The 14,763-nt window shown below is 37.9% G+C and overlaps 1 pseudogene; it reads left to right on the top strand.

The window, feature by feature from the left end:
* The first annotated feature begins 8,275 nt into the window (after positions 1 to 8,275).
* On the top strand, positions 8,276 to 9,596 carry LOC101051371 (CCA tRNA nucleotidyltransferase 1, mitochondrial pseudogene; annotated as a pseudogene).
* Positions 9,597 to 14,763: the final 5,167 nt, after the last annotated feature.

Below are 14,763 nucleotides of genomic sequence, written 5' to 3'. Positions count from 1 at the left end.
AACGGTTCCAACCTCTGCCTGTTACCCAGTTCCAAAGTTGCTTCCACATTTTTGGTATCTTTACGGCAGCACCCCATTCTATCAGTACCAATTTACTGTATTTGTCCGTTTTCACACCAGTATAAAAAAAACTGCCCCAAACTGGGTAATTTATAAAAGAAAGAGGTTTAATTGACTCACAATTCCACATCACTGGGAAGGCCTCACGAAACTTACAATCACGGCGGAAGGCATCTCTTCACAGGGCAGCAGGAGAGAGAAGGAGTACAAGTAGGGGGAATTGTCAGACTCTTACAGAACCATCAGAACTCTTGAGACTTACTCATTATGAAAACAGCATGGGGAACCCCCTCTCTTTGATCCAATTACCCCACCTGGTCCCACCCTTGACGTGTGAGGATTATTACAATTCAAGTTGAGATGTGGGTGGGGACACAGAGCCAAACCATGTCATCAGGCAAAGTTGGAGCAAGAACATTCAACGTCTCAAGATTGACATGTTCCCTCCATCCCTAGGTCTGATGACTGACACCTCTCTCTGTATTCCACTCTCCTCCCTCTCACTCTGTCCTCACCATACTGGTATCTTTCCTGTAAATATTCAGGATATTTGCCCTTGGAGTTCCAATTCCCTGGAATGCTTTCCTCAGATAGCTACATGGCTGTCTCTCTCATCTCCTTCAGACTTTCTTTCACTCAAATATTGTCTTTTCAGTGAGACTTTTCCTACAGTTTTAATTAAAATTTCGACACATATACAATACTCTCCTTATGTCCTTACTGCTTTACTGTCTGATTCCTCCCACTAACATTTGGATTCCCTAAGGGCAAGGATTTTCATTCCTTTTATTCATTTCTGGATTCTCAGCATATTCCAGATACCTGGCTCATAGTAGATGATTAACACATATTCACCAAATTAATAACTACATTAATGAATGATATAAATAAAATAAAACTGGGCTTTATATCTATTTGTTGGCTAAGTAGAAACAATTTATCGCTTTTTACTTGAATTTATTCCTCTGTAAAATAAAGGTCGTAATACTCCACCAAAGTCATTGCTTTCACCATTGATTGTGAATTCATGTTTACAAATAACTTCACATTTCTTAATCAAAAACATTGAGAGAGGAGATGTTTATAATCAGAGGTAAAATTCAAAATTTTGATCTGGGGGTCAAAAGACCTGGGTTGAAGACTAGAAAGGAGATCTTTGTACTTCATATTAGCATAACCATAATTTCCCTCTCTACCTCATAAGATTGTTGTGAGCTTTGAAAGGAGAGCAGGGAACATAGTAGGTATACAGTCAATATTTGTTTCAATCCTATTTTCTCTCCTATTAGCCAGCCCCCCAAAAAAAGTTACAGTGATAATGCTAACGACACCAATAGGAGCTATTATTACTTTGTCTCTAGGTGGTTACCTTAGTTGTAAGATACTAAGCTTTTGGTGTATTTAGTCCACATAGTCTGATTTGTTTAACTCAGTTTCACTTTATTGACTCTCTCTACACCTTGGCCATACCTGACTATGAAGGCTGTGTCAACTCATTCCTTTCTTGTACTACTATTAAAAACAATCTAAAGTTCAGTCTCTAATGACAATTCATTCAGTGACACTATATTGGCACTAAATTACTTTTACTATTAACTCTGTAAAGGATAAAAGATTTGTAACACCTGATCATTAACCTTTGAGATCTCATGGCATATTGGATTTATATAAAAAGAAGTCCTTAATACATTGACTAGTTAGAATAGGGTCCTCTTAAGACAGTTGTCTGATTATTTGTAACAAGTTTCTATATACCATGTAAGAGGCATAACAGGATATGTTCATCAGATATCTTTTTTAAAAAATCCATAAAAACATATTACAAAAAAATTCAATCCCATTTGTAATCACCTTTCCCATTATTGATTATAAGATGGCCAATCTAGACTTTAAATGGCTTTGCACAGTGATTGACATTTGTCTGACTGGCAAAATCAAGTCACGATCCATTCTCTGGCCAATACAGCAGAGTGGAGGTGGAGGGCAAGAAACTGCATGCATGTCAGAAGCTGTGGGATACCTGAGGGACAGATGAGATGTACAAAGATAACATTTAGAGAAACTTTCCCAACATTTTTCTCTTTTTAAATAATAGGTAGTATTGAAAAAAATATGCCTCTTATGGGTCTTATGCATTTGCACTCATTTATATACTTAGAGCCATACAAAACCCATGAAATAACCAGTTGTTGCCATTTTACAGGCAAGAAAACAGAGGCATGGCGATGACAGCTGGCTCGTTAAATTTGTATAATGGAAAAAGACAAGAGTTTCTGTTCATGTTGCAAGGGACCAGGAGAGCAGTGTGTTTGTAGGAGTAATCCAGGAGAACCTTAGCTTCTGTGACCCCCAGAAGTAATCTCCTAGGAAAAACACTTTGCCTGGAGAATTTAACAATAGTAAACTAAACAATGTTCCAGAAATAAACATTGGGTCTATTTTTAGTCCAGTGGTATGAACAGGGCGAGAGTAAGCCTGAAGGAATGTTTTGTGTGATGGAGAATAAACTGAACTTATTTGGTACTGTTGTCTTTTGTCCCCTTGTCCTAGAGTCCCCAGGACCTTTTATGCTTATTAGGCCTCCTTTATCTGGTGTACTGGGAAGAAACAAGTGTTAAAATAAAATAAAAAAGGCTAAATAGGCCATATTCTTATCTTCAGGGTTAAAATTGTTACTTCATTCAAAGCAGTTTGGAAATAACAGGCCTTCCACCTTTCCTTGTTATCACTATATGCACAGAAGTAAAGTATTCCCACAACTACGGTAGTTGCTATCACATAGTTTCTGTATTTAAGAGTAAAATCAGAGAGGCTGATATGCAAAGAAAACAAGAAAAAAAAAAAAACAGAAGTTCTGAGACCTGGACTCTAGACCATTTTTTTCCCTTTAATTGTATATCCTTGGGTGATTGATTTTCTTTTATTAGGGTTCCATTTTCTTTGTTTGGTTTTCTTGTGAAATGCAAAGATGGCGGGAGTGGGGAGGGATGGGTGCTGAACTAAGTGGTTGCTTGGACTTAAGGTATAGCACTCTAATTTCTTGATAGTTTTTTTCTAGAAGGCTATGGGATGGAGATTGGCCAATTGTCCATTTAAAGTAGGAGCAATTTTCTGAATTGCTTACTTGCGATGAGCAGAGACACACCTTTTTTTTTTTTTTTTTTTTTTTTGAGACTGAGTTTCGCTCTTGTTACCCAGGCTGGAGTGCAATGGCGCGATCTCGGCTCACCGCAACCTCCGCCTCCTGGGTTCAGGCAATTCTCCTGCCTCAGCCTCCTGAGTAGCTGGGATTACAGGCACGTGCCACCATGCCCAGCTAATTTTTTGTATTTTTAGTAGAGACGGGGTTTCACCATGTTGACCAGGATGGTCTCGATCTCTTGACCTCGTGATCCACCCGCCTCGGCCTCCCAAAGTGCTGGGATTACAGGCTTGAGCCACCGCGCCCGGCCCAGCAGAGACACACCTTAATGTCTCTTTATTCACTGTTCATACTCAGTGAACGTTTCCTGTGCCTTCTGAAGCAAATAATGTATATCTGATATATTTCTGGTATTATGTTCATCAAACTCTTAAAAATAAGTATAAACTTTTTGTAGGCAATGTAGTTATATACACGTTAAGGCTGGGTAAAATATTGGCTGTGGTTTGAAGTTTGTATGTATATTATTACAGATTCCTTCTTGAGAAATTGGGAACTTTCTCAAGGAGGAAATGTCTCAAGGTAAAAAGGGAGTCACCTAACAGGTAAAAATGAATATCATTAAACAGAAGACATGCCCAGGTACAGAATCCTGTCTCTTCAATCTGTTAATATACTGTGCCTTCTATTTCATTAATTTACCTATCAGTATAATAGTGTGTTACTATAGGAGTCCTGAGGAGGGGGACGTAGATGTGGGCTGGGGTCATCAGAACAGGTTTCAGAGAAGAGAGAATTCTACAGGGAATTTGAAGATCAGCAGAAAATGTGTAGATGGAGAAAATAAGAACAATGTTTCCAATATGAAGGATAGCATAGGCCCAAATGAAAAACACAGAGTGTCTCTTTTAAAACCATTGTATATTGATCAAATTCAGAAAACTTAACATCAGTACAGTAATACTGTTTACTATTCAGCCTATGTTCAAATCTTATGTCTTCTATATCATTTTTTTCCTCTTATTCAAGATCCAATCCAAGATCCATTTTATTATTTTCATGACTTTAATTCCTCAACCTTTATGATCTTGACATTTTTGGAGAATAAAGGTCAATTTTTAGAATATCCTTTAATTTGGATTTTTAAAAACTATTTCTCCATAGTTAGATTTAATTATGAATCTTGAACAGGAGCACTACTTGAGTGATATTTTTTCTTCTCTGTGCATCAGATCAGAAGGTACATGATTAATGACATTAATTTTGCGTCATTGTGTGTCTGGTCATTGATGACATTACTTTGACCACCTGATTAAAATGAGATTTATGGGGTTTTCCCATTTTTTTTCTCTAATGTGATCTGTAATAAGAGATGTTTTGAAATGATAGAAGAATCCTGTTCCTCATTAAACTTTCCCCAAATAGCTTTGCTATTCATTGAGCAGGCTTTTCCTTTGCTTTAAAAATTTCCAGTGGGAGTAGGATCCTTTGGAAATTTCTATGTAAACAACCATATTATTTTAAAAATAAATACTTCAGTCAATCAATCAGTACTTATTCATTTCCAGTCCCTGAACCTTTGTTTCTGATTCTTGGCCTACCGCTGGCTAGGACCTCAAACATAATGCTGAATAGAAGGGATAAGATCACGTATCTTTGCCTTGTTTTGGATTTTAGAGAAAATGCATTCTATTAGCTGTAGATGTTTTATAGATGTTCTTTAGCAGAGAAAGTTCCTTTCTGTTTCCATTTTTCTCAGTACTTCTTAATCACCAGTGGGCATTGGATTTTCAAATTCTTATGTATCTATTAAAATGATCATATTTTTCTCCTTAGAACAACCTTGCATTCTTAGAATAAATCCCACTTGGTACTGAAATATTTTCCATTTTGTATATTGTGATTCAATTTTTCAATATTTTCTTAGGAATATTTGTACCTATAGTTACGAGGAATACTGATCTAATGCTTTTTTCCTAATAATAAATGTACTAGTTCATTATTTACATCACAGTTTTGCTGATCTCATAAAACTAGATTTTAAGGATTCCTTCCTCTTTTAGTTTGGGGAGTGTTCATATGGGATGGCTTTATTCCTCCATGAATATCATAGAATTTGTAAAGCTATCTGAGCTAGTTTTCTTTGATGAAAGATTTTCTTTTATAACAAAGTCGGTCTCAGCTTTGGTTGTTTATTATTGTGTCATAAAACACACAAAAACGTAGTGGCTGAAAAAAATCACAATTTATTATCTTTTCACACTTCTATGAATTGGCTGGTTTTGTCTGGGCTGCATTCACCTGAAGGGTTGGCTGAGCAGTAAGCCTCAAGATGGCCCCACTCCCAAGTCTGTCAGTTAGCTGTGGCTAATGGCTCTACATGTTTTCTTTTATCCTAGGCAGCCTCAGGAAACCGTTCCAAAAGATTGGAGGTAGAAGCTACAAGGTATCACTGACAGGCTTCAGAAATTGTACACCATCACTTCTGCCACATTTTGTGGATCAAAGAAAATCACAGGAACACCCCAGATTCAGGAGAGGGGATAAAGATTCTGCCTCCAAGTAGGAGGAGGGGCATGCAGAATATGAGAAGTTGTTGCAGCCAGCTTTGCAAGCAATCTACCACAACCAGTTCAGGCCAGAGTAATGCATATCCCTTCTACATGCAAAATTTACACAATCCCTTCTTCATACCCCCAAATTCTCACTCAGTCAGAGCACCAGGCTTAAAATTCTTGATCTCTTCATATAAATCTGGTTCAGATATTGATGAGGCACTTTGGATGTGGTTTCTCAAACACATCTTCTCTGATACCACTCCTCTTAATCCAGATACCTCTGAACAAAAATGACATCGTCTCCCCCAACACATACAATATATAATGTTGAAAAAGTAGTAGGATATTGGCCATAGACACTCCCATTCAAAAGTAGAAGGACAAGAAATTCATGGAAGTACTGGTCTACAGCAACTCTTACCTCCAGCTACACACATGTTAATTTCACCTTCCACAGAAGTAGAGACTATTTCTTGATTAGGGCCCAGTTGTAATTCCTGAAAGTATTAATAGTTCCCTAACTCACAGTTCTTCTCTTGGTTTTTCCCCCCTCCCAGGTCTTTCTCAGTCTGGGTCTCGGTTCTACGCTCTGGAACATCTTTTTTTCGTAAGCAGTGGCTGTGTTGACAGCTGAATAGCTCTCTCAGCAAACTTTCAAACTGTAGAAAGTTAGAAGCCAAGAGGTCTCTTTCATTTTGTAGTATCTTTGATTTTTTTTAATCTAATATAATACAACTCTTTTAAAACTTTGTGAGCTTTCTATTATCTATCAAGTTACAGTTCATTTTACAGACAAAACCCATTCCAACAATTCATTTTTCAGGCAGGTTTCTCTCTACTTCAGACATCATGTCAGGACAATGCCTTTAAAATTCTCAGGAGTGTTTCTGCCAAGCTAAGAGAGTGTAGCAAGCATAGCCATGAATCTTTTCAAAGATTTTAACAGAAGGTTTATAGTCTTGTCCTTGATTTGCTCTAAATTTGGAAGCTATTTCTTACTTGAGAACATCACATCAGTTAGAGAGATAGGAGATGTTAAAAAGTTTCATCTTCCAATCTAGCACAATTGGGGCCCTGCATATTTCTTCTAAATTTTGTTTAGAAACTGAATAGCTACCACTTTAAATTGCTTCTTTCTTCTCACACCTTATACAGCTAAAAACAACAACTACAACAAAATTTCCTAAAACACCTCATTGACACTTTCAACCTTCTGTTTAGATGACGTCTTCTCCTTGCCTCCTCAGTTAATTATCCACACAGAAGATAGAATGAGCCTCGTACAGATCTATGGCAGTGGTCCAACATTACCCCAAGTGGTGTTTCTGAGTGAATTAGAAAAAAAGAATTGTTTCTTCCTCAAAATACAATGTTATATCCAGGAAAACTGTAACAAATATACATACCTATGATGGTTATAAATGCGAATGGCAGCCCCTAAAAGTGCACAGTGCAAATTCTGCATAACTAAACTACTAGCTTTGCCTTGTTCCAAGCCTTCTGATGGCTTTCCTTCACAGTTAGAAAATAGTATAACCTATATGAATCTATATAGAGTATGCAAATACCTCCTACAAACCAGTAATATAGTAGGCAAAGCCCTTGAATAGACTCCCTACAAAGAATGATATAAAAATGGCCAATGAACATATGAAAAAGTGTTCAACATCATTAGATGTCAAAAAAAAAAATGCTCACTGAAACCACAATGAGATGGTTCTATGCACTTACAAAAAAAAAAGGGTTAAAATTTAAAAAGGCTGATGACAGCAAATGTTGGGGAGGATGTGGAAGAACCAGAACTCTGGAACATTGTTGAAGGGAATGAAACATGGGTGCAGTGGCAGCGGGGTCCATGTGAGGTTGCTGATGTTCTCTCCAGACGCTGAGACCCGTGTATCCTTGGCACAGGCCAGCATTGAGCTGTAGGTGGAGTAGGCTGCCTTCCAAAGCAACATCTATTTACAATGAAGTGGCGGTCTTCAGAATTCCAGTCACTTTTCTCAGAAGGATTGAAGAATTTGACAATTTACTTGTGAAAGAGGATGATGAATTAAGAATAGCAGAGCAGGGCAGGTGTGGTGGCTCACCCTGTAAACCTGGCACTTCGGAAGGCTGAGAAGGTAGACAAATTGCTTGAACTGAGGAGTTCAGGAACAGCCTGGGCAACACGGTAAGACCGTGTCTGTACAAAAAAATACAAAAATTAGCCGGGCACAGTGGCGCACATCTGTAGTACCAGACTCTTGGGAGGCTGAGGCAGGAGAATCACTTGAGCCCAGAAGGTAAAGGTTGCAGTGAGCTAAGATAGCACCACTGCACTCCAGCCTGGGTGGCAGAGACCCTATCTCAAAGAAAGAAAGAAAAAAAAGCAGGAGGGCAGGAGCAGTGAGGGGTTTACGCAATGGAGTAAAGCCTGGAGACATCAGTTTTGCCAACACTGCCACCCCTACTCAGATGATGATGATGTTTCAGTCGGCCAGGATTCAGATGATAAACAACAAAGGTGGAAAGCATGGAACAATTACTGCCAGGCTTCACCAAGAAAATGCTGAAATCACTATACTACAGATTGATGTTGCCACTGAATGGAAGATATGCTGAAGTCGAATTCACAACTGACTGCCAGAAAGATGCTGAACACAAGGCTCTTCATATAAATTCTATGTTTTTAGATTTTAATGGTATCTTATTTGACTACTTTAATGGTTATGACTTAAAAAATAAGACTGTTAGATTTGTTGGACATGCCAAACAGAGATAAAAGAGGATTATCTTATACTTTTAAGATATTTCAGGTTTTACAGGAGTATTGGCTTCTTAAAAATACTTGTACAGATCATGACTGGCTGATAAAATATTCTTACTACCTGAATGTTATAATTATTTACATATATTCTTGCAAATAATAACAGGAACAGCAAGTAGCATTATTTGGAAAGGTCCAAGCACCTTAGAGAATTCATTGTCAAAATCATATTAATTGCCACAATCTGAATAGGATATTAGAACAAAATCCAAATGTTTTCTTTTAACTAAAAATGAAAATTGCTGCAATATTCAAGTTCAAATTTCCAAAATGCTCCAGGAGTTGAAAAAACTCTCAGAGTATTGATTACTAAATTAAAATAAAAAACTCATGAGCTTCCATGGAACACAAGTTGAACTTTCCTCTTAATATTTGTCCCAATTTAGCTAGACCTTCCTACACTCTTATGGGAAAATTGTAGAGCAACCTGGTGACCATGGTCTTGAGACTTTGTAAACAATTGCAGAAAATGCCAGAGGCTTGGCTGCAACATCAGGAATGAGGATTTGGTAGGAACTGAAGAATTTTTGTTGGTAATCATGTAAATCATTTGATTTTCCTTATCTGTGATCTTGGCATGGCTCCTTATATAGGTTTACTTGCTATTAAAGGTTAGAAGAGTTTAACAAGGTCAGTAAAAATGTTGAAGGTTTTTTAATCAAAGTCAATGACTCTTTTTGACTCATTCAAATTACAGGATGATGTTACCAAAGTGGATTTGAGGTTAAAGCCTGCACAAAAAGAGAAAAACATTTGATTATTTATAGGTAAAAATAGGAAAGATTTAATTAAAGCAAGAGATCATTCAGAATCATTGAAACTTTATCAAGCCTTCATTATAGGTTCTAGGGAACATGATACTACTCCTTGTGTGTGTGAGCTACTGAGGTACCTAGGAGAGAACTGTCTCCGAAAGGAAAACATGAGGAAATTGGGGATCTCTTCAGGAAAAGAAATTGGGGTTCTGTTAAAACAGTTGTAAGAACAGTGGAAAAAGTGGTTTCATTCGTATGAAGTTCTGAAATGAGTGGAACTAATCCATGATGAGAAAGAAGACTAGACTGTATGCATCAGGAGACAGGGCAGAAACTGACTCTAAGTGGAGATGGAAGGAACTTTTAGGGATAATTGGAAAAATAAATTTTTTTGAGAGAGAGAGAGAGACAGGGTTTCACTCTCTCACCCAGGCTGCAATGTGGTGATCACAGCTCACTGCAGCCTCAAACTCTAGGGCTCAAGTGATCCTCCCACCTCAGTCTCTCAAGTAGCTGGGACCACAAGTGCATGCCACTGCACCTGGCTAATTTTTAAACGTTTTGTAGACAGGGTCTTGCTGTGCTGCCCAGGCTGATCTTGAACTTCTGGACTCAAGTGATCCTCCAGTCTCTGTCTTTCAAAGTGCTGTGGTTACAGGTGTGAGCCACTGTACCAGGTCAAAATGAAAATACTCTGTATCTTGTTTGAGGTGATGGTAACATGGGTGAATATATTTTTCAAAATGTATCTAAGCCAGGTGTGATGGCACATGCCTATAGCCTCAGCTACTCAGGAGGCTGAGGCAGGAGGATCTCTTGAGCCCAGGAGATCAAGGGTATAGTTCTCTACAATTATTCCCAGGAAAAGCCACTGCTCTCTGGCCTGGGCAACAAAGCCAGATCCTATTCCTAAAATAAAAATTTAAAAAGTTATCTAATCCAAAAATCTATGTATTTCACTGTACATAAAGTTTACCTCAATTAAAAAAGAATCTGTGCTTGGGTCTAACACGTTCTTCCTCTTGGCTATGTCTCTGATCTCATATTCAACCACTCTACCCCGAGCTCACACCCAGACACCATGACTGACTCTTGTTCCTCAAACCCACCAACTACTCTCTCCCAGTAGTTTTACTTGTTCTCTTTGTCTGAAACACTCTTCCCAAGATCTCTTCATGGCTTGCTTCCTTGCCTCCTTGGGTTTCTGCTCACTTGTCTTCAAGTAAGAGACCCCCGACCACTCTCTCTGAAATTCTGTTACCTGACTTAGCCCCAAATGCTACGTGTCTTTGCCCTACTTTACTTTTCTTCTGTAATAACTGATATTGTATTGTGTGTTCATTTGGTTATTTATTTTCTTCTCAGATTAGAATGTAAGTTTAATAATGGCAGATTTTTGTTGTTGTTGTTGTTCTTAATTGTGTCCCCAATTCTTAAAATGGTATCTGGCACAGAGCAGGCCTTGTTAAATGAATGAATGAAGACCTCTTGAAATACATTATCTTCTGGTCTGAACATAGCCAGAAGATTCCCCTCCATTGCTGTAAACTCTTGTTATGTGTAATTGCATTTTGTGGCTCTCTAGAAGGGCTTCTCCTACCTGAAGAAACTGGGAGAAAAATATTTTCTTGTAATAAAGTTGTTTTTCTACCCCATGTTTCAGACTATGTTAATTCTGATTTACGGTATCCTTCCAGATAGGTATGGATCATATTTATGCAGCCCATGGTCACTTATTCTCATATTATCTTATTTCCAAACCATCTTAAATCAGATCATTAAGTTGCTGATCCAATTCATTGTTTAAATTAAAATGACTGAAATTATCAGGCTGACCAGACTTCAGTATGGCCATTCCATTCTTAAATGTTTAGTTTAAGATAGAGAACACTGACATAAAGAGACATTCACATATAAAAATAAGATGAAAATATTTAAAATGGAAAAAGGCCCAATATTTTCACTGGAGATAAAGTGTCAGCCAGTGGCTATAAGCGATGGAGAACTGTGGTTGACTTCCTGGGAATATAATCAGTCTTCGTTAGGAAAATTAATGGCTGCATAAGTATAGTACTTGTATTAAGTATTTATGCTCAAGATTGAACTAGATTAATTGTCCATAGAGTATTAATCTCAAGCACCTCAGACTACTTCTCATTTCATAGCTAGCACTGGAATAAAGGAAGTGGAGCCTTGAAGTAAAACTCTTCACTATATAAAAAGATCTTTCTTGAAAATAACTTGTTGTTTAAATGTTTCATTCATGTCTTACAGATGAGATCTATAAAAGTTTTGACCTAAACATCTGAGTTAGTGGCTCCTTGAGGACAGAGAGATAATGGATCAAACATGGCATATTTTTTAAATATGTCAGAAAAAATATTTACATTTTGGCCATTTCATAGTGTAGGTGCATTCTTTGCACTAATGGAATAAAGTAGTTATAAAAATAAATAACAGGGCCGGGTGCGGTGGCTCAAGCCTGTAATCCCAGCACTTTGGGAAGCCGAGGTGGGTGGATCACAAGGTCAAGAGATCGAGACCATCCTGATCAACATGGCGAAACCCCGTCTCTACTAAAAAAAAAATACAAAAAATTAGCTGGGCATGGTGGCACGTGCCTGTAATCCCAGCTACTCAGGAGGCTGAGGCAGGAGAATTGCCTGAACCCAGGAGGCGGAGGTTGCGGTGAGCCGAGATTGTGCCATTGCACTCCAGCCTGGGCAACAAGAGCGAAACTCCGTCTCAATAAATAAATAAATAAATTAAGTAAGTAAGTAAGTAAGTAAGTGAATATTTGCTTCAAGTTAACCAACATTTTTTGAGCATGTGTAAAGCATTATGCAAGAAATTGTAAACGCAAAATAAACCAGGTGTTCTTGTGCTTGAAAGGAGCACAGGTGGAAGAGAGTTATGAGATAAATGCATACGCAAATGAGTATTATGCTCTAAGGCAAACTTTGAAACGCACCATCATCCAATGTAATATTCAATGAGAAAATAAGGCAGATTCTGTTCTTAAGTGTTTTCATCTGGGACTTAAAAGATGTTTAAGGCTTAGGACAAGTATTTAATGTCAGTCAGAATGGACAGCACGTAAAAAGGTGCACAATCAGGAAATTGTGTGTATATTGGTGGAATTGGTGGTACCCTACTGTGAGAAGAACTTAGACTTGGAGGGAAGATGTAATGAAATATAGGATTGGAAAGTTCCACAGGGGAAATGCTGACAGAGGGCTGAGGAGTTTAGACTTTATTACATTTTCTTTTTTTTTTTTTTTTAATTTATTTATTTATTTTATTTTTTTTTTAACTTTTTTTTTATTGCATTTTAGGTTTTGGGGTACATGTGATGAACATGCAAGATTGTTGCATAGGTACACACATGGCAGTGTGCTTTGCTGCCTTCTGTCCCCTCACCTGTATCTGTCATTTCTCCCCATGCTATCTCTTCCCACCTCCTCACCCCCCCGCCCCTCCCCCATTTCCCCCCAACGGACCCCAGTGTGTAGTGCTCCCCTCCCTGTGTCCATGTGTTCTCATTGTTCAACACCCGCCTATGAGTAAGAATATATGGTGTTTGATTTTCTGCTCTTGTGTCAGTTTGCTGAGAATGATGGTTTCCAGGTTCATCCATGTCCCTACAAAGGACGTGAACTCATCGTTTTTGATGGCTGCATAATATTCCATGGTGTATATGTACCACATTTTCCCTATCCAGTCTATCATCGTTGGGCATTTGGGTTGGTTCCAGGTCTTTGCTATTGTAAACAGTGCTGCAATGAACATTCGTGTGCACGTGTCCTTGTAGTAGAATGATTTATAATCCTTTGGATATATACCCAGTAATGGGATTGCTGGGTCAAATGGGATTTCTATTTTTAGGTCCTTGAGGAATCGCCACACTGTCTTCCACAATGGTTGAATTAATTTACATTCCCTCGAACAGTGTAAAAGTTAGACTTTATTACATTTTCTATAGGGAACCTCTAAAGTTTTCTGAGGGCGGTAGTGACATAGTCAGATTTGTTTAAAATAAAGTTACTTCTGCAAAATTGCATTGGTTGGACTGAGGGGAATAGAGAATAAAAGGAGTCTCTACAGCTGCAGCTCACTATCAGTGGTGATAGTTCTACTATGTGTCTTCAAACGTTCTATACTCAGAAGTGCAGAGATAGATTTGTATAGGTGTTTTTATACATAGAAGAAGGTATTTACTGCCCATCAATGATAGACTGGATAAAGAAAATGTGGCACATACACACCATGGAATATATTACTATGCAGCCATAAAAAAGAATGAGTTCATGTCCTTTGCAGGGACATGAATGAAGCTGGAAACCATCATCCTCAGCAAACCGACACAGAAACAGAAAACAAAATACCGCATGTTCTCACTCGTAAGTGGGAGATGACCAATAAGAACACATGGACACAGGGAGGGGAATATCACACACTGAAGCCTGTTGGGGAGTGGGAGTAAAGAGGAGGAAGTGCATTAGGACAAATACCTAATGCATGTGGGGCTTAAAACCTAGATGACAGGTTGATAGGTACAGCAAAAAACTATGGCACATGTATACCTATGTAACAAACCTGCACGTTCAGCACATGTATCCCAGAACTTCAAGTAAAATTAAAAAAAAAAAAGAGCATTTACGCACATACACACAACACTCATACATACACACGTTGGTTTGACAAAGAGTTAGTGAATCTGAGAGGTAGAATACTGTAGTGGTTAAGGACATAGGCCTTAGAATCAAACAAAAGCCTGGCTCCTTCACCATGTAACTTTGCTTAAGATAATTAAGCTCTAATATAAAATGGAGTTAAAATGTTTACTTTTAAGTCTTGTTAAACATTAAATGTAATAACCTATGAGAAGGATTTAATATAGTTCTACCTATTGTAGGTACACAATAGCTGAGAGCTAACATTACTACTGCCATTTTCACTATTGTCAGTTTTAGACGTACTTCAAGTCAATGAGTAATTGGTAATAGCATTTACTGGAAAGAGCCTGAGGTCTACAGAGTCAAGAAGATAAAGCCCATCATCTCCAAAGCTATGGTCTTGCTGTTTTAACAAATGAAGACCCAGAAACAGAACACAGAATCTTCTAAATCATGTTCCAAGTTTCTTTCCCAGAAATTACTTCAATGAGTAAACACTTTCCATCTTTCCTGAAGTTTTGCTATGCACTTATTAATGCATTATGCTACTCTTGCTCAGGAACGATCTCCAAAGCATTTAACACAGCAAAGTTTATCAGATACTGTTCCCAACTGCTTGAAGTTTATCTTACAATAGCTTCTATGACTCATGAAGAAAACAAGCTACAAGGATTACAAGTGATTTTTTTATTTTTTATCTTGGCAGATGCTATAAAACAACATTAGCAGAAACAATGACATTTGCAACATATAAAAAATAAAG

This window comes from Saimiri boliviensis, chromosome 19 (genome assembly GCF_048565385.1).
Source record: "Saimiri boliviensis isolate mSaiBol1 chromosome 19, mSaiBol1.pri, whole genome shotgun sequence".
Lineage (NCBI taxonomy): Eukaryota > Metazoa > Chordata > Mammalia > Primates > Cebidae > Saimiri > Saimiri boliviensis.
Note: the sequence above shows the minus strand (reverse complement) of the source record. Positions and strands in the feature narration are given on the sequence as shown.